At 37.5% G+C, this 22,367-nt stretch overlaps 1 protein-coding gene across 1 annotated transcript in view; it reads left to right on the top strand.

Annotated features, from left to right (window-relative positions):
* Window positions 1-22,367, top strand: part of si:dkey-166d12.2 (rap1 GTPase-activating protein 1) — a 121,854-nt gene that overhangs the window by 40,072 nt on the left and 59,415 nt on the right. The window contains exon 2 of the transcript XR_002918963.2: window positions 12,656-12,691. The gene's annotated coding sequence lies outside the window, so the exon portion shown is untranslated. The remainder of the gene's footprint in view (window positions 1-12,655; window positions 12,692-22,367) is intronic.

The raw sequence follows: 22,367 nt of genomic DNA, 5'->3' as shown, positions 1-22,367 counted from the left end.
TGCCTTCAGAATTCACTCTGAAATGTGTTTGACATCTGCCCTGAAGTCATGACCCAAATATTTCAGCTGCAGTCTTGAACTGAGAGTAGCAATTTTTGTCTAAAACTGGCCCAGAACCACTTGCTCATGAAATAAGGGAATGCTATTTTACTTGAGTGACAGTGGCGATGGATGAGCAATGGCAGTATCAATCTTAAAAAGAAAAACAAAAAAAAGAGCTGAAGGACATCTGTGAAGACATCCTGGATATGTGTGCTACATTCCTGCGTCCTCTCCTCTGAGCCCCTGATTTGATTTATAGCTCATGTCTCAGCAAAGTCCAGTCAAAGCTAACAGAATCACAAAAGGTCGATGAGGGAGACATAGGGCCAACGCGACCTTTTTTGCAGCGTGCACAGGACAGACGAGAGGACGGTGAATGCAACAGGGCATGGAAGGGTATAAATGGGCCTCATCGTGGAAGAGAACCTATTAATTTACCCAGATAAACAGACGGTGTTGAAGGGGGTGACAGGAAAGGGGAGAAGCAGAGATGAAAAAAGATAAGAGATCTCAGAGGTGATGTGAGAAAGCTCTGTTTACTGTAAAATATGTTCACTGCATGAGGACTCACAAAGAGTTGTGTACTTTCCAGGTACCTTGACATAGAATCCACTTTGACACTTTTCTCCACTTCGTTTGTTCCCTAAGTCAAATTATTGTTGAGGTTCCCATCAAAATGTGCGAGTTGATTAGGATTGAGATTTTTTTATGCTTTCACTTTCAGACCAAATTAGTCCAGGTGACACATGAGGCTTTCAGAGTCTCACATCCTAATTGGTGTTGGACTCCTTTGAAGCTGAACTCTGAGTTCTGATGTCTGACGGGAACTTGGAAAAATGATGAAAGTTTAAGATGTGGTTGCAGAAAATTAGTACTAAATTTAGATAACCAGAGGGAACCAGTCTGACAGAGAGATTTAGAGAATGAATTGTGCCTGCTCCATGGATTGAACCTTTCTCACGGTTTACTGTTGTAGAATCCAAAGTGTGTCCTCTAGCGAGGTCAGCTGCTGTATTTTTTTGGTGTTTGTCCAGCTGATCCATACTTAGAATTATTTATTCAGCTCTAAGATAGACACTAGAAACCACCAGCAGTAGAAAAACTTCCCCATATTAATAGTAGGTGTAATTTTCCTCTTATCCTTCCTTGTTTAAATCAGGGGATTTGGAGGCTTATATAGATCTCTTATTGCACAGATAAAAACTTATTTTTAATTGGTAGTTGTAAATTATTTTGGAGATTCTCTATGTAACTTTGGCATATATATTTCACAGGGCTTTGGCTTTAGAGGCCTTGGAATTCCATCCATTCTGTTTACAGATGACATGTTCCTCGAGGTTTCAGGACTGCTTGTTCTCAACCATACAATACATGTGTGCACATAAACACTTTTTCAACAGTTTGACATTTCTAAAAAAAACATTCTCATAGTGTGCTTTGTATTTGGAACGTGTTGAAAATAGTATGTTGACAATAAGAACACGAAAAATTAACAATTTTACAGTCAGACTCCAATGTCTCCACCGTGTCCAAGACCAATGAGCTGTCTGAGGACACCAGGGACAAGAATGTTAACTTGAAGAAGACTGGGATGAATAAGGAAGCAGCTTGATAAGAATTGCTCAACTGTTTCCACTGGTTTCATGGATGACTTGAGCCTGGTTGGTTTCGGGTCTATCCTACTTGGGTCCTATTAAGGATCTCCTCCTGTGTTTGGGTCTGTGTTTGTCCTGTACCAAACCCCAACGGCACCAGCATGTGTTGGTTGGGGAGCCATGAAAACACCTTATAGATGGCCAAAACTTCACATTTTCTTGTCCACACGCAAAAAAACCCTCTCATTTCCCACAAGAGCTTTTCACTCACCTGAGCAGTTGTGATTCTCTTCACGGGAACTTATCAGTAGAGTAACATGAAGTTACAGTGAGCCACGGATTGGAAATCTTAAGAGTTTGGCTAGTCATTTTTCAGGAAATGAGATAGTAACCTGTCAGACTGTCTGAAAAATAATTTTCCTTTCCAGGACAGAAAAATGGTACATTTAGAGAGCCGGACACATCTGCCTTCTAATCTGGCACCGATAGGAACTACTAAGCCATAGAGCGGAGAAGTATCTGTACACGCATAAACATACTCTCAGGAATAAACATACACACACAGTTGATGAGGGCTGATACATACAGGCAGGAGGAAGCGAAGGTTAAATGTGTTGCAGAGAAAGGGGGAGCAGATGCAAACAAACACAAGTATGACTGTGTAAAAACTATTCATTTGGAATATCCTGGGGAGATTTATCACCTAATCAGCAGAATGTCTCAGAGGAAGAGGAGTTTTACATTTGGGGCTTATGGAGGGTAAGTTTGAGAGTTTTGTTTCCAGTCGAAGGTCTTTTGATAGCTTGCACTGATCCTTTAAAACAAAAACAAAAAAAGCTGCAGATCATTTTTAAGTGTGCAAGAGTCCTAAGGGAATTGTAACACACCTGCTCAGCAACTGTGCACTTAGATAAAAAGGTCGTCACTTGATGCTCCTAATTTGTTAGCTGTGAAAAGCAACAGAGATGTGAAACTAATGAGATCTAATCTGTAAAGCTCAGGGAGTTTAAAGTGGGTACAAAAAATGCCAGGACTTTAGGGAAGCTGCAGGTCACAGGGCTTTTGCTACAATGCCCAAAACACTAAACAGGCAGTTTTTCATCAATAGACAGTTTATTATTGTTCTTTTGTTGAACTGTCCTGACCTTAGAGCCAGAGAATAACTTCAGCACAACAAAAAGATGAAAAAGCCAGAATTTTCTCATCTTTGCATAGTAACTGCATTTATGTGAGCAATGATGTTGTCGTAATAAGAGTGTGGATTTTTTGGCATGCAAAAGCACTTTAGGTCATGAATAAGCTTCTATTGAGTCTGTCAAGCTGCCAACGGAGCACTTAAGAAGCTCAGTTTGACATTATTGTAGACGTCAGGTTGAGAGAAGCTTTAGAGGATGGAACCAAAAAAACAACAGATAAAAGGACGTTTGCAAACAGTAGAAACAAATGCTCTGGAATGGAAACAAGCATGTTAAACATTGCTGTACAGTTTTAAAGACCCACTTCAATGATTTTTTATTTTTACAAGTTCTTGTGGTATTTTTCTCAAGATACTGTAACACTGTAATGGCCCCAATGGGCAGACCTGGCTCAAGTTTAGAAGGAAAACCAAAAATATGACCATAACAAAAACAGAACACCAATGAAAAAAAAGTAACAATTTAGTAAATAAGAGAAACAACGAAACTGTGTCCTGAAAAGCAAAAGGGAAAAACAATTAGTGTGCTGGTTAAAACAAAAAGGCAAAACAAAGGGAGTTGGAAGCTTGGCCAAACATAAAAATAAGTCAGGGAGACTGATGACCCGGCGGAGTCAGCAGCTCCCTGCTAGGAGCTGCCCAACCAAAATTACCTAAAGAAAACAAACAAACAAAGCCTGCAAAGTAAGACTACTAAGGTCCAATCCCAAACTAAAATAACAAAACCCAGCAGTGTAAGACTGCTGAGAACAAAAAGGGGAAAAAGACCCAAACAAACCAGCAGCAGACCAACTAAAACCCAACCAGCTCCTCAACCTGCTGCTCTGCTCCCTGCCTGTCTTCAATAGCCAGCAGGTGCCAATTAAGGTGTGGCCACACCTGCCAGGTGAGCAGAAGGACTGGATGGAAAAGGTCCAGCAGTAGCAGGAAGACGGAACAGGCACATTGAAAGAAAATTAAGATTAAAACCACATTTCTGAGTATTTCTTTATTCAAGTCCTAGTGAACTAGGACTTAACTCAAAGACAATGTTTTCATGAACTACCGCCGCTCTGCAGAAACTATGTTCTACAAAACAACAGATTTTTTTTTATTTTGCCCAAAACTGGCCTTATCACAATAATAAGACCACTGGGAATGCTTTAAAAAATAGATCAAAAGATGATTAGAGTGGGACTTTAAAGGGAAAAAATGTAAATATGTTGCATGTTAACAAAGGTTTCAAGCTATCAACCTTGTGTTTTGCCATTCCAATTTTGTCTTTTGGATTATTCATGTTTTAAATTAGACTAATGCACAAAGAGGCTGACTTAATTTGCAAACCTTTGATAAACTTTTATATCTGGACTGCTATTCAATGTCAGGACTGCCTCAGGCCTAATGGAAGATTACTTCTTATTGGCCCACATATCACTAATGAATGTGCAAGCTTGTAATTGAAGTGATTTTTTTCTCATCCCTCCAACAGATTGAAATCATGCAAAACACCTTAAATAAATAAACCAATCAATGTTCTAAAAACCTTCAACCATTACAAAATTTGATTATAATAAAGTCTTTAAAAATCTGTCGCCAGAAGAAAAAAAAAACATCTGGAAAAGGATAATTCTGTAATGTGTCACAAAATAAAAAAAATACCCATTTAATATGAAAAACTCTTGAAATAAATAGTTGTATTAGTAAAAAGTGGTATGTATATTTCTCGAGAGGTTTGCAGAAAGCTTTAAACATTTTACTTATTCTGATAATGCTATTAACAATAGGTTTCCAGAAAAATAGTTTTTTTTTTATTTCCTATAGCTCACTTTTGCCATTTTAGTCTCACTTTTCTCTTATTTATATTAAAGGGAAAACATATGTTTTAAGAGTCTTAAATTCTAAATCCCATAAATATATAGCCACCTTAGAAAAAAGAGGGAAATGAGCTTTTTGCCTCTCATTCTAGTCCTGTCGATCCAGTCTTTCCTTAGTCTTCATGACTATGTGTCCCTGTTGATAAATGCCTTGTTTATTGGAGAACACAAAGATCCCTCTGGGGAAATGAATTTACGATGAATAACAAGAAATGGATTCTCAAATAGAAATGGATTTTGCCCTGACTTGGAGCTTCACATTACCATCCTGCATTTGTTTCAGGATACAGCCTGAACGATGTTATTGGTGGGAGGATAATTTCCACACACAATTTATTGGTAATTGTCGCCAAAGGATGTAGCTTAGTTATTTTCCTGACGAGCTTGTAAGTAGAAGGAAACAAAAATGGATTAAAAAAATAAATAAAAAAAAGAGCATGCATCTTTTTCTTCAGCTTCCTCTCTGATATAACAAGTGTCTTTCAGCTGCAATCATCTATAGAATGAGTAATTTTGTGAAGATAAAACATGATTGAAAAATCAATCAGAAGAGGACAGCATTGTCAATAAGCTATTTAGCCACCATCTGTATTTCTGAGATTTAAGAGGATTTAAAGTTCATCAAAAATGTATGAAAAGCGCAATTACACACAGGAAATCTGTTGGTGCAAACAAGCTTTTGTAACTCCTTTAATCAGACCACATGTTTTTTCCAGTCATTTTTAATGCATTTGAATTCTTTAGTTCCTCTTTGTTCTGTCGTCTGACTGTTTTTGCTGAAAGGCTCTAAACATTTTCAAATATTAAAGCTGCAAAAACTCGAAACATCAAAGTCAAGAACATACTGAAGTTCAAAAGGGTTCTATGAGTTCAGCACTCTTGCTTCTTTAACTAGAGGGTGCACATAAAATGTTTGAAACCAACTGGTAGCTTGTGTGAAGTTTATTAATCAGGAGAACACAGAACACATAAATAAATAAGAAATATTTAATATATTTACTTTTTTTGGTCCATTACAATCAGAGATGTTAACAGGAGTTGTAGCAAACACTAAGACACCCTTTAATAATGTTCATTGCAGCTTGAGTAATAACTAACACATTTTTTAAAATCATGCAGTATTTTAATATTAGCAATTCAAATTCACAATGTCTCACTTTGATAATATTTTGATCTCATTTCAAAGCGTTCCTAGTAGTCTTTTAATTATGATTTTTAGCCCAAATCAAAAAAACCTGTGTCACTAACTAGGACGTAGTTTCTGCAGAGTAGCAGATCGTAAAAAAAATGTCTTTGTGGGCACTACTGCTGGTGCAGAGTAAGCCTGCCCTCATTTCCAATCATGCATTTGTTTACAGCTTACATATTCAGAAATGCAATTTTGAGTTCAATTTTTGTAATGTGTGTCCTCTATCATGGTCTTTAAGTGGGTTGGAATCATGTGACTATTATCACAACAGGTTGGCTGTCTGAAGCATTCGTCTGGATTGAGTAGCGTATTCAGGAGCCCTTTGAGCAACAAAAACATTAATAAATTAATATTTGTCCCATCAAATATTTTTTTCTTTTAATTAATTTGTAATTTAAAACATTTTTTTATTATTTTCTTTTAAGTTACCTTTAAATTGCCTCAGTAAAACAAAATCAAACTGTAAGTCTGTAATTTGTAACTAGAATAAAAGTATGAAAAGTTATCTAACTGTAAAAAAGTCCAAATCATAAAGTTTGAATTTTTAATACAAACAGTATTGCAGGTGCTTACATGTTAGCCCCGTGTCACCTGAATGCAGCTCTGCACAACACTAAACCGTTCAAAGCAAGCAACAGTTTCTGCTGGTTTGTTGTGACCTATTTTTTAAGGGGAGACAAGTGAACCTAATTCATGTCTTCACATTAGACCTGGAAGGTTGTGCAAGGTGTCTCTGAGAAATGTCATCTCCTAAACAGCTTTTGCACTCATCCAGTCACAGACCATCAAACTCATCTCTGTGGTTTGTTACTGTGACTTAGCCCTGACTGGTGTGGTTATTAGGCTTAGCCGAGCCAAACAAACATGTTTTTGACAAGTCCTGAGGTTTTTTTTTGCCTTATTTCTTCCCAATGTTGTGCTGAGAACATGCACAAATGTGATGGCATTGGAGTTACTACTTTTAGTTTCCATTATAGTTTCATGCAGATTTGGACTAATGTATGATGATTGGGACAAGCTTTAGAATCTTCACACTCCTCTTATAATTATATGTTCAAGTTTGGCATACAGCCTGCCTTAATTTGCAGGCTTTTAAAAAAAATATGATTTCAAGACTATTTATTTTGGTGAAATGACTACAGGCATTTTTCTTTAGGGTTGCATTTGGTGCTTTTGCTTAAATATTTAAAAACATATATTTTCTCTGTGTGTTTGTTTCTTATTCATAATTCCTCATTATTTTTATTTACACATTTGAACTAGAGTGGGAGGATAAACCCCTAGAGACGGAACATCGTGTTTTCAAGAGGGTTCTCCATTTCAAGAAATATGAATCACAAATGACAAAACAGTACAAATAGAGATTAAATACACATAACACACACAGACACACTGGCTCTCATTATCCAAAATTAAACACACATAATAATATCACAAATTATATTTTTCATTTAGTGTACTTTGCCTTATTTTGAGTTAACTTATTTCTTACAAAGGGAAATGTAAAGAAAAGGAGTATTTTGTGTTATTTTGTTCCTTGTAACACAGTTTCCATATCATCTTAATGTCCTGGGATTTGTTTATTTATTTTTACTGATTTCAAGTTATATCTAAAATAATTTTTCACACTTGAACTGAACACAAGTATATAAAAAATCATGTTAATCCTTCAGTGTAGCCTGCACTGTGTGATAGGGTTTAAGAGATGTCTTTCTTTCTCCTTAAAGGTATCCTCATATATCAGGGTTAAATAATGATAAAAATGGGTCTATCACACCATATACAATGAAAAATTGCCTTTAATTATTTAACATTTGACACATACCGATTGAACAATAAATTAAGGCCTGTTTTGTTGGGGAGCTTAGGGAGCTAAAACATTTTATCTGATGGAGTGATAAAACGATGAGAGTCATGAGAGTTTTTTGTTTTATTTTTGTGTGTTTGTTTGTTTTATTGAAGCAAAGAAATCTAACTCTTCTGCTTTTGCTTTGCAAACGAAGGACCTTTTAATACCTTTATAATTACTATTATAAATCAAGGTTTTACTTGTGAAGGTATTGAAAATACTGATAAAACTCAGAGAATGTCCTGATGCTTCCACGTGAAACAGATTAAAAAAATCAGCCACCAGGGATTTTAATTTGACACCCCATTTGTCATTATTCAAACGGGATAAAGAAATGCAACTCTCATGTTGGATTATTAAGTTGACATCTAGACAAGATAAAAAAATTCTTCTAAATTGCATTTTTCTCGGATATTTTTTCCTGAAGGTTTTCCGTCTCATGCTAACCACATACAGTTTCATTTTAAACCTCAGATAAGCATATGTATAAAATGAATATGCATGCTGCAGCTACTTATCAGATAAAAACTGCCTGGTATTATCTGCTCAGCAAAAACATGAATGACTGTTACAGTTTCAGCATGTATAAAAGGAGGTTTTAGAGGCATGCTGGGAGTTTGTCTCAAGAGGATTCTGAGTGACAGATTTAAAACTGTAAAAAACAGGCAAACTAGTCTCCCTTTTTAATCAAATCTCCAAACACGTTGTAGATGGTAAATATTTGGTTTGGATTCCAGCTGTGGATTTAATGAGAGGCATGCCAAAACTGTTTTCCGTGTTTGTTCTCACTTTTTGCTGTCACTAGACTGAAAAGAGGCCAAAAAAAGAAAGGCAGCAAATAGTGAGACGGTGAGATCCAAGCCTGCAGTGAAGTGCAGTGAGGTTTTAAGGCCTCCGTGCATGATGCAGCTGTCTAACCAGTGAGGCAAAATGGCACCTCGGATGAACATTTCTACACTGAAAGAATACTCTGCTGCAGCATGATGCTCCTCATTTCAGGAGCGCCCTGAGATTCCTGAAGGCAAAAAAAAAAAACAAAAAAAAAACAGCAGTTCAGTTCCACTGTTTATCCCTCACAAGATATTTTAAGTAACATCAACTTCACACAAACTCTACGAAATTCTTGTTTGCTCTTCAGAAGACTTGTTTTAAAAAGCCCAGATAACATTGTTGTAAGGTAAATAAAATGTACAAGAACAGAATAATGTTGCAAATATAGATTCCAGTAAATAAATATATTTTAGCACGACTTTGAATCTTTGAGTCAGTCAAAACAGCCTTACAGGATTTAGGGCTATGAGGATGATATCAGATGCTTCAAGCATTCTTCCCATTAATGATGAAAAGATTACCTTGCATGTCCCACTTTCTTCACCCATTCTTTGTCTTATCAGGCTCGAATATATTTTCTGTTTTATAAAAAAAATGATTCAGATTTAAAACCTTGCTCATGTTTGAAAAATATTTAGTTGTAACACAAAGGTCTTAAAAAAGCTGATATTAATTTTAATTAGTAGCATTTTTTTTCTTTATTTTAAAGTAGTTGTTCACCTGTCGGCACATCCCCTCAGGGGCCGCCACATCAAATCAGCTATTTCTGTTTCGTACAGGTGGTTTGGCAGATATTTTTTCACCAGATGCCCTTCCTGACATGACTCTATATTGTACTGGGGCTGGGGACATGCACAGGGCAACGCAATCTCATTCTCAAGCTGTCACATATTGACATTTGGTTAAGGACTCCTCCGCGTCACTTTGTCTACAACCATTGTCTTTTGACCTGCTGGCTGTTCATAAAATCAAAGGTTTGCAACTCTTGGGACGTCGCACCAGATGCTGGTCCGGGGTGCAAACCAATACGGGATACCGTGCGCTCCATGACCCAGTATTGGAACAGTTCGGGTTCGCAGCTCAGAGGTTTGGGAGCCGTGATTTAATAGGAGCCAGCACACCAAAAACGATGAGTTAGGGACACCCAAAACGTGAATTTTTGACACGGAGGGGTCCTTAGCCAAACATCAATATGTGACGAGTTGGGAGAGAGAATTTGTTGCACAGAAAGATCCACATCTAGGCTCTCTTATGATTACATATTAGACAGTAACCTGAAGGGTCTTGCCTAAGGACCCACACCGGATTAAGCTCATTGCACACCCGAAGAAGCTAACCCTTGGTTCCCACTACACCAAACTGTGCCATCCAACCTCTTCTTGATTTTAAAGCAGAATGATTTTCAAAAACAATGCAATATTTTTTAGCTAACTTGAAGAGCATGCTGATATTTACCAAAAAAGCAGGGTAATGTTTTAATTTTTGGTTTACATCTTGCACAAGTAAATGCTTGAATTTGCTTCCAGCACACACAGAATACAGAGGTCTATTTGTGCATTCTCCAAAGCAACTGAAGCAGTTTTGATATGCTTTACTGATCCGTCCCACCTTGATGTAGCATTGTCTTTCCGCAGGTGTAGTTTCTTCTGACCTGTGTCTCTTTTTTTAAGCAGTCATCAAACATTATGCTGTTTGAGTCAGCATGGGGAAGGACACCAAAGATATAGCTGACTGGAGAGCTAATATTTCTATTCACAACAAAAAGCACAGTCCTCACCAGCCCATCACATAATGTCAGTGTTTGCACTTTAAATAGACTTTAGACACAAACAAAGGTGAGTCATATCCAATGACAGAGGCAAACGCTTGCAGCTTGAAGTTTAAAGAGAAAACATGTTTGAGGGAAGAAAACCTGCAGAAACACTGCTTTCATTTTTTATATATCATCCTGAAACCCCCTCCAAAGATTTTAACAACAAACTGGTGGTGTCAAAGGACCAAAAAAAGCAGCAGACCATTGAAGCACGGAGGCTGAAGAAACTGTGTCAGGATAAGGAGGTAAACATGCAGAGTATCTCTGGTTTTACCATCAAACTCTATTCTGCCTCCTAGTGGTGCGGGCGTACCAACATTGAGCCACTGCACTTTCATACTTAATCCAATAAATGTTTTAAAGTCATTGCATGTTATTAACACTACCTATTATACCTTTGTAGTCTATTTCATGATCGCATGCCAAGAAATAAAAAGGGGAAAATGTATTACTTTTGTATTTTTTGTCATATTTTATTTTTTTTAATTCAAGGACGATTGAAATTTTTTATTTTTATTTGATACGTTAACATATAGGCTAAAAGTGTTCACAGAGGGCAAAAAAAAACAACAAAAAAGGCTTGAATTGTGCAGTCTTCAAGCATCCATCAATAAACATCTATTACTCTCTCTTCATCCATTTAGTGAGTGTCAAAAAAATTCCCCTAATTACCCTGATGGTATTTTCATTTTGCTTTCTTGCAGACAAATTGACTGCTTCTATGTGTGTGTGTGCTTAATGATCACAGTAATTACTTGATTGGCTTTCCCCTCAGGAAGAAGTAATAGGCAGTGATTGTTAGTAGATTGATTGTCCACGGTCAGCAACCTCTAATTCCTCTTTGGTAAGGCACGTGCAGCACTCTCAGCTCTTTGAATATACATACTAGTAACAAATGCATATGTACTTGTATATTGCAATGTTCTGCCTGTCTTCATTTCCCACCACTTCTACCAATTTGTGATAAAACGGCTCACTTTTCCTCAACCTCTCTAACAAAAAGAGAGTTGAAGAAAGTGTCAAGGCCAGCAAAGAAATAGGAGCAAAAAAAAGAGAGGTGATGGAAATTAGAGTCACATACAAGCACGTTTTGAGTGATATTTTCTGTGATCTATGAACTGAGGTGTGATTTCTATTGTTGCGTGTGTGCAGAGCAGTAAAAAATAAGCTGTCGTGATTTTTCTTTTGTTGGTGTTCGGGAGAGCTCAACGTGCTGCAGACTTCCTGCTCCTCCAGCAACACACTGTATATTTAGTGTAGCTAAACCAAAAGCATTTGCATTGTTTCTTCTGGCACTTGTGTATTAGCATCTCCTCATTAGAAGTAGCTTTCCACAGCTTTGGTTCATTTTATTTACACCACTATTAAATCTTCTTTAAAAACCCACTCAAATAAAAATTTCATTTGATGTGTTTTTAATATGTTCTTATTGCATTTTTCTCAAGATGGAGGACATTAAAAATAATTTAAGCCTAGAACTGTGTTTCTGAGTTTGTCTTCATTCAAATCTGGATGGATCAGAAGCAGATTAAAAAAGCAGCTTGAAAAAACTGTTGTGATGCAGCAACTGAAATAGGCGGGCCAAAGTTTTTGCTAAGTTCCATTCTGATGCATTCACTTACAGACAAATAGATCTATTGATGTCAGAACTGTACGGCTGGATAGGTCCAATATTGCTCACCATTTTTGCTGCACCTCAGTATTGGGTTTGGATTGTGAGGAGCTGTAAGCTAACGGGAGAGACTGTAAACACAGGGATGATGGGAATGAGGAGAATTCAAATTATCGTCATTTGTCAGACAAATAGAAAGTCAGACTAAAGGAAAGTTGTTTTTTCAGCTTTTTTTGTATAACTGGTGTTTGCATTTGTCCCTAAAGAAAAACAAAGTCTGCTCACTGGTCAGGTTTGACAATGTTCAAGTGAACTGCAAACCATAGGAGTCATATAAATGTTGCTAACGGTTTAGTTCAGAACTGAAGAGAGAGAATCCTGGATCACAATAAAAGCGTTTTCAGAGAAACAGCTCCAGGGTCTTGTGTGAATCTGCTTCATTCTTTATGCTATTAATCTTTGCACTTTTATGACCATGCAAACATTTTTAAATGCACAAAAAGCTTAAAAAAAAAGTTTATTTTTGTAACCTTATGAAAAAGAAAAAAATGTGTCAGTCGGTGCTTAACAGCAAATGTCATTCCTAATTACTTTTTTGCAGTATGTCTGTGTACAACACTTTGGCTGGTACTAAATTGGAATGAGATTAATCTTGTGCCACTCTGTTTCATTTTAGAGTTGAAAAGGGATTTTCCAGGACCTGGACCTTATGGTGAGTCTTCCCATTCTTTTTCTTTTTTCTTTAAATATTATGCATCAGAGAATTAAGTCGCACACTTCACTGGTCCCAGCACTCCTCTAAAGAATGTTGCATTTTCTACTGCTCGGGTTTTTGAAAGGGAAGCTGTTGAAATGTTTCTCCTCGTTATGTCTCTTTCAAAAAATAAAAATGCCTACAGTCATCACTCTATTTTACTTTGACAATCTGAGTTGTGTTAGTTCATCTTCAGTGTTTACCCCTTTGAGGCCGAATTTAAATTCCTCCCTATCCCTACGGCTTCTCCCTGAAGCTTTAGTGGTGCCTAAAAGTGTTTTTAAGGAGGAGCTGGGTATCCCTTTTTTTGGTGTGCTCTGAGTCACAGAAGTTTTAATTTAAATGTAAACAACGACTTTTTCTTTTAGCATAACTTTAAAACTTCTAAAACGTATTGATGAAGTCATTGGGGGTTGGTAACATTTGAGTTTGAAGACACCATTTTTCCATAACTTTCCATACAAAGGATTGAATTAAGGTATAGGGAGAAGCCGGAGGGGTAAAATTTGGATTCGGCCTTGGAAGATGAAGGGCATATATACTAAATTAAGCCTTTTTTTTAAACTGTTATACTATGTTTCACTGTTAAACTCTGTTATTAACACATTACTACATTTAACCCAAATGGAGCTGCAGACCAGTTGAAACCAGTGAGAGGGTGCTTCAAGGACCTAATCAGAAGTTTTGCACTGAAAAATAGAGCTAGTACCGGTAATTATTTTGCTGGATAGGAGCAGGGGTCATTGACATTGACCACTTAAAACTTAGACTTGGTGAAGACCACTATATAGGTTATCGAGACCTCTGGAGAGCTTCTTCTGTCCTGCCAGACATTGGGCTGAAGCCACACAGTGCTCGCCTCGTGGGATTAGTCTGTGATGTCCATTTTACTGGGCACTGCCTGTCATGGTAACGATCCAGAGTACGATTTTGATCCAACTTTTTATTAATTGAGTTTTTTGGTCACTTTCCTCCTGATCGATGAACCCACAGAGGTTAGCAGGAGCTCCCTCTCAAAGCTCAGAACAAGCTGCTAATTCTATGAGTCAGGAGAATGTGCACTCAGGCTAGTAGATGAATGAATGTGAATGTCCTAACGCTTACTGATACCTCCTACTATCACTTCTTTGCCGTCTGATTGTTTAATTAATAGGCTACCACACAAGATGTGGCTGAGTCAGCCTTAAAATACATAGGAAGATCTTGATACCTCCGTCATGTTTTAATGCCTAGCCAGTTATATTAAAGATAAGGTTGATAAAAGAAACATTTTAAAAATGCTTGGTCAAAATTCCTTTGTGATGACCTGTGAAGATTGACTAAAAAAAGGTGAAGGATGATAACAAAACCACAACCTTGCTTCCTCCTTATCTTAACTGACTTTTCTTGGAACGCTTTAGGTTTTCAGACCTGAATACGATTTCTTTTTTGGGAAAAACTTCATTTGCTATGATGGCTGGACATCTGTTCTGGCTGCTTCGGTAGATGCACCTGTACAACGGCTCATTGACGTAATCTTCCTGTCGTATCGGTCTCATGGAAACAGCTGAATAGGTTTAGGTTTGCAAGCAGACAAAATAAAAGCATCAGAAAAAGAGACTGATTTAGATGCTTTTGAAAAGATGGTGGTGCCAGACGACCTACGGGGGTTGCTGGCCTAAAAAGATTTCTCGCAAACATCTCTAGGGTTAGGAGGTGTGAGTATGAAAAATGGAAAAATTCAGTTTTAAATTTGCACCGATACAAATAGCTGTTTTGTGTAACTAAGGTAGACAAGATTGTAAACGAACAACAAAGGGAACCATTGTCCTGACACTCAACACCAAAGTATAGGAAATCAATCTCATTTTACAGACTGTGGGGGAAAAAATGTGTTTTCTGGTGTTATTTTTTGCTGTAACATCCAAATGATGATGTTTTGACATAAAAACTAAAAAAATCATGGCTGCAATTTTCCCTGTCTCAAAGGTTTCCTCCGTGGTCCTGGTGTAATGATGGATTGGCCATTTTTCCTGGCACAGTTTGGACTCTGAAGAATGTTTTCAGCTTTCCTGAGTGTGCCAAAGATAGCTGGACACGTTTAAGGGGACAAGTGGGTCCACCTTGATTCTGCAATTATTAAAGTGGCTGGTGAAATGGAGGTTGCAGATCCAGTACTGTTCCCTGTCTGGCAGCTAATGTCCAGCAGAGAAAGAGAACTTGTATGAGAGAGTGAGAGCAGATGGAAGCAGACGGGGAGCACAGGCATGTGTGCAGGACCATCTGGACTTGCAGAGCACAGACCTTTGAGATCTCATTTGCCACAGTCATGTTACTTAGCTTTTTTTTTTCGTATTAGCATAACATTTGTGCCTTTACTTTACCCACAACATTTCTAAAAGCGTCAGGAACACAAGTCACAATAGGTGACCTAACAAGATTGTTAATTATAGCAGCCAGATACAAGCCGCCACATTTTCCTCAACGCACTGATTTGAAAGTATTTTACATAAAAATGTGGTTTAGTTTATGACAGCAAAATCATTCAAAAGAGATCAGCACTTTAAAACATATTCCAAACCAGAAAAATATAGTGATCTCTTAGATTGACTTCATGTTGGATAAAACAAAGAGAGAGAAGATTGTAACATAAGTATAGTTAAGGTGTTTTTTGTTGAAATGGTAAGTCTTAGGCTCTGCAATGGACTGGCAACTCTATCGGGGTGTACACTATCTTTACCCAACAATAGTTGGTATAGTCTCTAATAACCCAAATATCTGGGATTGTAAAATGGTTCTAATGAGTCATGGAAAAAATGGGGAGGCATACAAAAAGGCATTCAATTCAATTTTATTTATATAGCCCAATATCACAAAGGAAAAATTGCCTTCATATCGCATTGAGAGAATGGTAGTAATTAGCTTAAATTCATGCAGGGCAGCTTCTCCATTCATGCTCACTTTCAAAAATGGGTCTACATGATGTTTTATTAAGATCACAACTATGGTTTTTGAGTCGAGACAGATTATGTGACTAATGTACGTGTTCTTCATTTGTGTGTGTTTCTAGCTTTGTAGGGGCCCTTTGCAAGATGCTGTTTGGGGGCCACCAGCTTATAAAACTTAATGAAGAGATTTCTAACTCTTTAGATGGTCTACTAAAATGTCACAATGTTTTCCACATCAAGAGCAAAACAGGCAGATTTTAAATTGAACCACTCAGGCAAAATAAACTAACTTAAACCCCCTACAAAATTACAAGGAAAATGATCCTGTGTATGCACGTATGCTCAGTGTATAATATTACAGCTGCATTCATTTTGGTACCCCACCTACCCTCAGTGTTACTTTATAAACAGAATTAGTTTGCGTATGGGTTAAAAGTAACTGATTGGTTTAATGGTTAACATGATTCCATTCATCCCCCTAACATCCACTTTCTGCACAATAATTCATTTTCTTCAGCTTCTTCTCACAAATACAAAGCATAAATTAATTAAGATTTGTGAGTTTCATTGAACTGAAGATTTGTTTGTTTGTCAGAGGGATTTTCTGGTGACATGTGCAGGTTCTCCTGCTAACCTCCATGCTTCCTCAGTTGAGTAACTTGAGAGCAGAAAGCACATTTCCTTCATTAAAAAAGTCCCAAACCTGCTTTCACTTATCCGGCTGCACTGCAAGTAATGAGCAGAAACACTCACAACTTCTTGACTCCTCCAAGCATTTAAACTAACACTAAAAAGGAAAAATGTTTATACAGTATATACTATGTGAAATTTAAGGCTGAGGGTTTTTCCTTTTTGCTTCTGCACTTTTATCACCAAGCCGACAGCAATAGAAAATTGTTTGTGTACTGTGTACATCAAGTGGACCATAAATTAGAGAAAAGTCAAATGGCTTTTTTGGAAAAAGAAGCTGAACGTTCCAAAATGATGGGTGCTTATTTTAGGATCCCTAAGCACAAAAAAATAGAATTTAAGGATTGCAGTTTCTCTCACTGAAATGAGTTTGTAACAAATGCTTGTTGTACCTCAGGCAGAGTATTCTCCTTGCTGTATTACTAAATTAGAACAAACTTGACTGAAATGTTGCCAATTCTCGCATTTAAAACAAGAAATCAGAAACTTTACAAAAAACATAATACTGAAAAACTATACAAACCTAAAAATGATCATAGAGTTTTTTCAAAAAATACTTTTTTAATGACTTATAACATATTTATTTTAGCACACACCTGTCAAAACATTGAAAAAAGTGTACAAAGGAAAAACATAGTTTAGTTTAAAATGTGCAAATATGTCTTAGTTTTTTCAAACTAAAACTAAAAAGTTGTCTAGCAATGAGCTGAAGAAGGAAATAGAATTATCATGAATGATGTTATGTTGGAATGACTTTTATCAAAACAGCTCAACTGTCATGAATCGGCCCCCTGTCTCCCCCTCCGGCCATCAGCAGGATCCATCGCCTGAGTACTAGCACTTCCTGGGTCTTCACACTACACAAGATTCCATGCTGCCACCCATTTAAAAAAAAAAAAAAAAAATAGTAGGCATGGTCAGGAATGTAGACACTTTTTACATACCCCTGGTGGCCAGTGACACTTGATATTGACGCCTGTCGTCTGTAGACATTAACACATAGTCCAGCCAGAGCTATTGCAGGCTGGCGATCCCAGCTGCAACTGACCTGTTGTCGCTCAGCTGTTGCCCGATTTCGTAATGGCGTCTTCCCCGCCCATCACTGTACTGCCTCCGCACAACCTCCAAATGTGCCACTAACTGATGTCGACCTTTAGAGAAAAATCATCTGTTCACCATAAAATTTTTACTTTTTCCTAAAGTCCTCATGACAATTTTTTTAATTTAAAAATAATGTTCTCAGTAGTGTTTTAATTAAGATTATGGAGTTTTTAACCAAAACCCCACAACCTAAATGTTTTCAAAAGCCATTTTTCATCTTGATCTGAAGCTTCCGTCTGGAAAATATTCTCTGGGGGGGGTGTGGCTTTTGGAGCTTAGCGGCGCTGAGCTGTTCCGGACCACCCCTGTCTGATTGTGTTGGCTCCATGTCTCGCTAGCGTAAATCATAGCCGCTAGAGCTGGATTTCACCTCGGACGAGGAAGTTGAGAGCTTCGCGGACCGAACGTTAACCGATTCTTTACAGCTGCGGTCAAACGAGCCCCCGTTCACATTTCCGTGGTCACATCAGGAAGCTAGTCGAGAATTTTCCAGCGTTCTCAGTCCTACTAAAGTAAATATTGTATGAAACTCACTCAAAAAATCCAGTGACGGCTGATTTGACCACGGAAATGCGAATGGCGGCTCATTTGACCGCTGTCAACGGGAAGATTATCTCTCTTCTCTGGCACCTGAGCTCGCCATGTTTGCTGGGCCAGATGAAGGGTTTGCGCATGTGCAGCAGAGCAATCGTGACGTATTAACAGCTCATTAATTCAAACAGAGATTTCTGCTACAGTTTGATTGACAGCAATTTAAAAAGAGAAATACTCAGAAATGCAAAAGCAAAATGATTTCTTACTACATTTGTTCTCTTTCACATGAAAAATGCCACACAGACATGCTAAAAACTCAAAAAACAGGATTTTCATGAGAGGGGGACTTTAAAACCTCAGCGGCCACTCCGTAGGGTGTAAAAATGCAACTGCTGCATCCCAATTACAAATGCTACTACACAGCCACCTGCAGAATTTGCTTAAAAACTTACATTGAGATCAACGAGGAGTGGTATTTTAATATGTGACCATAGCCAAACGCAGAGTACAGGGAAGGTAGAATTTTGTTTTTTGGCTACTTCACAGCCGTGACAACTGATTCTCTAGATTAAAAAGACAGAGATGGACAGAAAATGGCATTATTTCATTAAAGAGACAAGATTTCTGTGGATATGAATTGGGCAAAAACCCCAGAAAGACAAAGTGAAAAGCATGTGAAAGGCCATGCACCATATGTAAAGTTCAACCATTTAAGAGCAATTTTACCAAATAACATCAATATAAATGCAGGCTTGTAATTACAGGTATTTTCCTTCAGCAGCGGCGATACCATTCTTCCACTGTCTAAAAGGACTAATGTTCTGTAATGAGGAGACCTGAATAAATGTCATGACATTTCCACAGAAATTGTCTATCTGATAATGAGGAAATATTGCTGTCAAAATTGCTGTGAGTGTTGCAACAAACACAGAAAACTGTGATTATTTCTGGGGATGCATATCAGTCAAATGTGTTTTTAATTGACTTATTAGGACATTGTTTAGGAGGAGTTCCTGAAGGGACACTGTTTGAAACAATATTTTCGGGATATATTTTGTGTTTGTGCACAGCAGTCTGGTGCCTTCTAGACATCTTCTTGGGCAACACCAGGATGACGATCAGTTCTGCAGAGTCTGCCCTAATGAAGTGGTTCTCGTGTTGAAAGCAGAGTGAGCTGAAGAGGCCTTTAATTAGCCATTTGTGGCGCTTAATGACTTAAGTCAATTTTGACATAAGTGTCGATTCTGCGGCTGAAGAGCAGAGGAGGGAGACAGGTACCCACTGCTCCATAGGCTGGTTGGTTTGTGATGATAACAAGTATACAAAGCTTTAAGTAAATGACCTTTGACAAAATAAAATAAAATAAAATAAATAAAACATACTTCTCTCTGAAACTGAATCTATTCCAATGATCAGTTTTCCACGCCAAATAAGTTTTTTCAAGTATTGCAGGGTTTGCGTTAATTAATAACTGTATACCAATATGGAATTCAAATGCATCCTACACTTTTCAGGCATTACCACCTCCGTAGTTTTAGTATTTAACATCGCCAGCATTTCTCTCCAATCACATAATTCTAATTTGTTAGAAGACACATCACTGTGAGAGCTTTTTGTTGTCTTTTGCCCACACTTGGCAGGTTAATGTTTTCACTGAGATCAAAATATGTCTTGGCTGAATCATCTCTAATTTTAGACATGTTTTGAATAAGCACTAAATCATTCAGGTCCTTCTTTTTGTTGTGTCCTCCAAAATTTGTGTGTGTTTTTTTTTCATAATCCCAAAACATCCAGATTACCACAGACAAGGACAAACATTTTATGTTACAAAATGCAGAGAACGCAGATGAAAATTCTCTGTTTGGACAGCAATCGTTAGGGATTCAAAAATGCTTCTGACGTTGAAAAAGTATCATGTCTCAGGAACAAAGACTTTTCAATGACAAATGTATGTGAGGATATGAGGGCAAATAATATTAAACAACAATCATTAGATGATTTAAAACCATAGAGGTGCTGTGAGGGAGAAATTATAGTTTTGTCCAGTCTTCTCAACTAACATGTATCAAGAAAAAACTGGTTTATGACAGTCCCGTTCCAGTGTGTTTCATAGGGAAGGCAGCACATACAGCAACAACAACAGGACAATGCAGCCAATTATTGAGCCAGTTCATTTTCCCCCATTATATTTAAGGTGCCCTTGAATGGATCATTGTTTATCGTTGCATCATATTTTATGGCTCTGCCAAGGATAATACTGTAATCTATTTCATTCAAAATATAAAATTAGACTTTAACAACCATGTGGATGTTTTCGTTATGAATCTAAATATGAGTCATGATTTCATTATGAAAGTCATCATGAAATCTAAAGAAACTTCAATTGAGTTTAGGCAGAGACATAAATTTGTGGACACTGTTGCTGAATTGTGGATTCTTCTGCCAATACTCAGACAGTCCCGTGGTTTCACAATGTTTGGGTCCAGGTTATCCCTTCCAGGATTAAAAAGGGGGGGCGCACTCCAACTCGAAGTAATTATAATATCCAGTGAGGTTTTGGGAGGGCTGACAGTAAAGCAGTTCTGAAAAATTGACTTCATGCCCATCTTAAGCCATAAGGGAAATGAGGGCCAAGGCCAAATCTCACAGCCTGAGGCTACTCATGTTAATTAAATTTGCTGTAGACCTATCTTATTGCTTTCTTGCCATTTTTTTTTCACCATATGGGGTTTACTTACAGACGCAGCAAAGTTAACACTTGTTTATATTTGCGGTGACTCAGTAAAACCAAGGATGTGCATCTTTCTGTTCATTAAAAAACAGCCGATCAAGCTATTTTTTTCTTTAGAAAATAGACTAAGTATGTTTAACATGTAAAAGAAAGCAAATATCAGTTCTTTAATTATTTAGCAATACATTCAACTGAGGTCAAACATTTTCAAAAACCGAGTTAGTTTGTGTTAGTTTACTGAAAGATAAGTTTCGTTGCTAGTTTATAGCTCAGCGGTGATGTCAATAATGTCCTCTGATTACAGTACGCTTACCAAATAATACAACACTCCTTATTTCATTATGAAGTTAGTCGGGCACTTTCTAATTTGGCATTTGCTAAATAATGTCAACGTAAAACAAGCACAGGTTGTGTTCTGACAAAAATGATATTCCAGACCTTTCCCTTAAACCTGGTCACTCAATGGTTCTTCATACATTGAGGCTGTTGATTGGCAGCACTTGACTCAAATCTTCTGAATCTGATAGGAAGAACCCAATATCTCCTTTACTTTTTTGGTGACTTTACGTCTGGTAAATAAATAATGTCACAGCAATAAATGTTTTATGTTGTTGCTTTTTTGATGTTCTTAAAAGTAAGATCAAATGGGGCTGCATGGTGGTGCAGTGGCTCTCACCTCACAGCCAGAAGGCTCTGATTTGAATCCCGGCTGGCTCTTTTCTGTGTTGTCTCTGTCCACATGTCGGTTTTCTGGCTTCCTCCCACGGTCCAAAAACATGCTTCTTAGGTTAATTGGTTGCTCTAGTGTCATTAGGTGTATGTGTGGGAGTGATTCTGTGACGGACTGGTAACCTGTCCAGGTTGAACCCCATCTTTGCCCAACAGTGGCCAGGACAGACTCTGCCAACCCTGTGACCCCAAAAAGGATATAGCAAAAAAAGAAAGAAGAAATGGATGGATGGAATTAAGGGCAGCACAAGAATACGTATCTTGCTCAGTTGTATCCTCATGTTTCCTGCTGTAGTCTGAGTTTTTATAAGTTTTAAGTTGGAGAACAGAGTTTCTCCTATAAATTAAAAAGAAGACCCGTTGTCTGTGGGTCATGTACCAGACCTTTCCTCCTTTCAAAAAGCACATAAGGTCAAGAGACAATGCCTTTTACAGTAATTGATTTCCTCTCTTTATGTGGCATGCTAAGAGTTTTTCTGACTAGTTCCCATTAAAGTGGAAGCCAGCTTGTGTCTACTCAAAAATAAATTGATTTCTCATTTTCCTTTTAATCTAGTGGTGAAATAAAAAGATGATTCACAATGACCTCGCTGTGACTAAACATAAAAGTTAGTTCTCTCTCCTGGGGCTTTGCAAGAAAAAAATATTCAATTACAATTTAATTAATAATTGTCATCAATTAGTACCAAATCATGATGAATGAGCAACTGTGGAAGGCCCTTATGAAGGCATTTTCACAAAGTAGAAGTTGATCTTACCAAGAAGAGCATTTGTTTAGCACCTCAGAAAAACAAGCTAACTTTTTTGTGCCTGTAGACGAGGTGAAGGTCTTTATCTCTTAAAGTGTTAGTAATGCCCTGGGACAAAGCTAAAATAAGTATCCAGATATATTCCATATGTTCTAATGTATCAAAAATAACAA

Source organism: Oryzias melastigma, linkage group LG5 (assembly GCF_002922805.2).
Source record: "Oryzias melastigma strain HK-1 linkage group LG5, ASM292280v2, whole genome shotgun sequence".
NCBI classification, from domain to species: domain Eukaryota; kingdom Metazoa; phylum Chordata; class Actinopteri; order Beloniformes; family Adrianichthyidae; genus Oryzias; species Oryzias melastigma.
The sequence above is the reverse complement of the archived record's forward strand: the minus strand, read 5'-3'. Positions and strand labels throughout refer to the sequence as shown.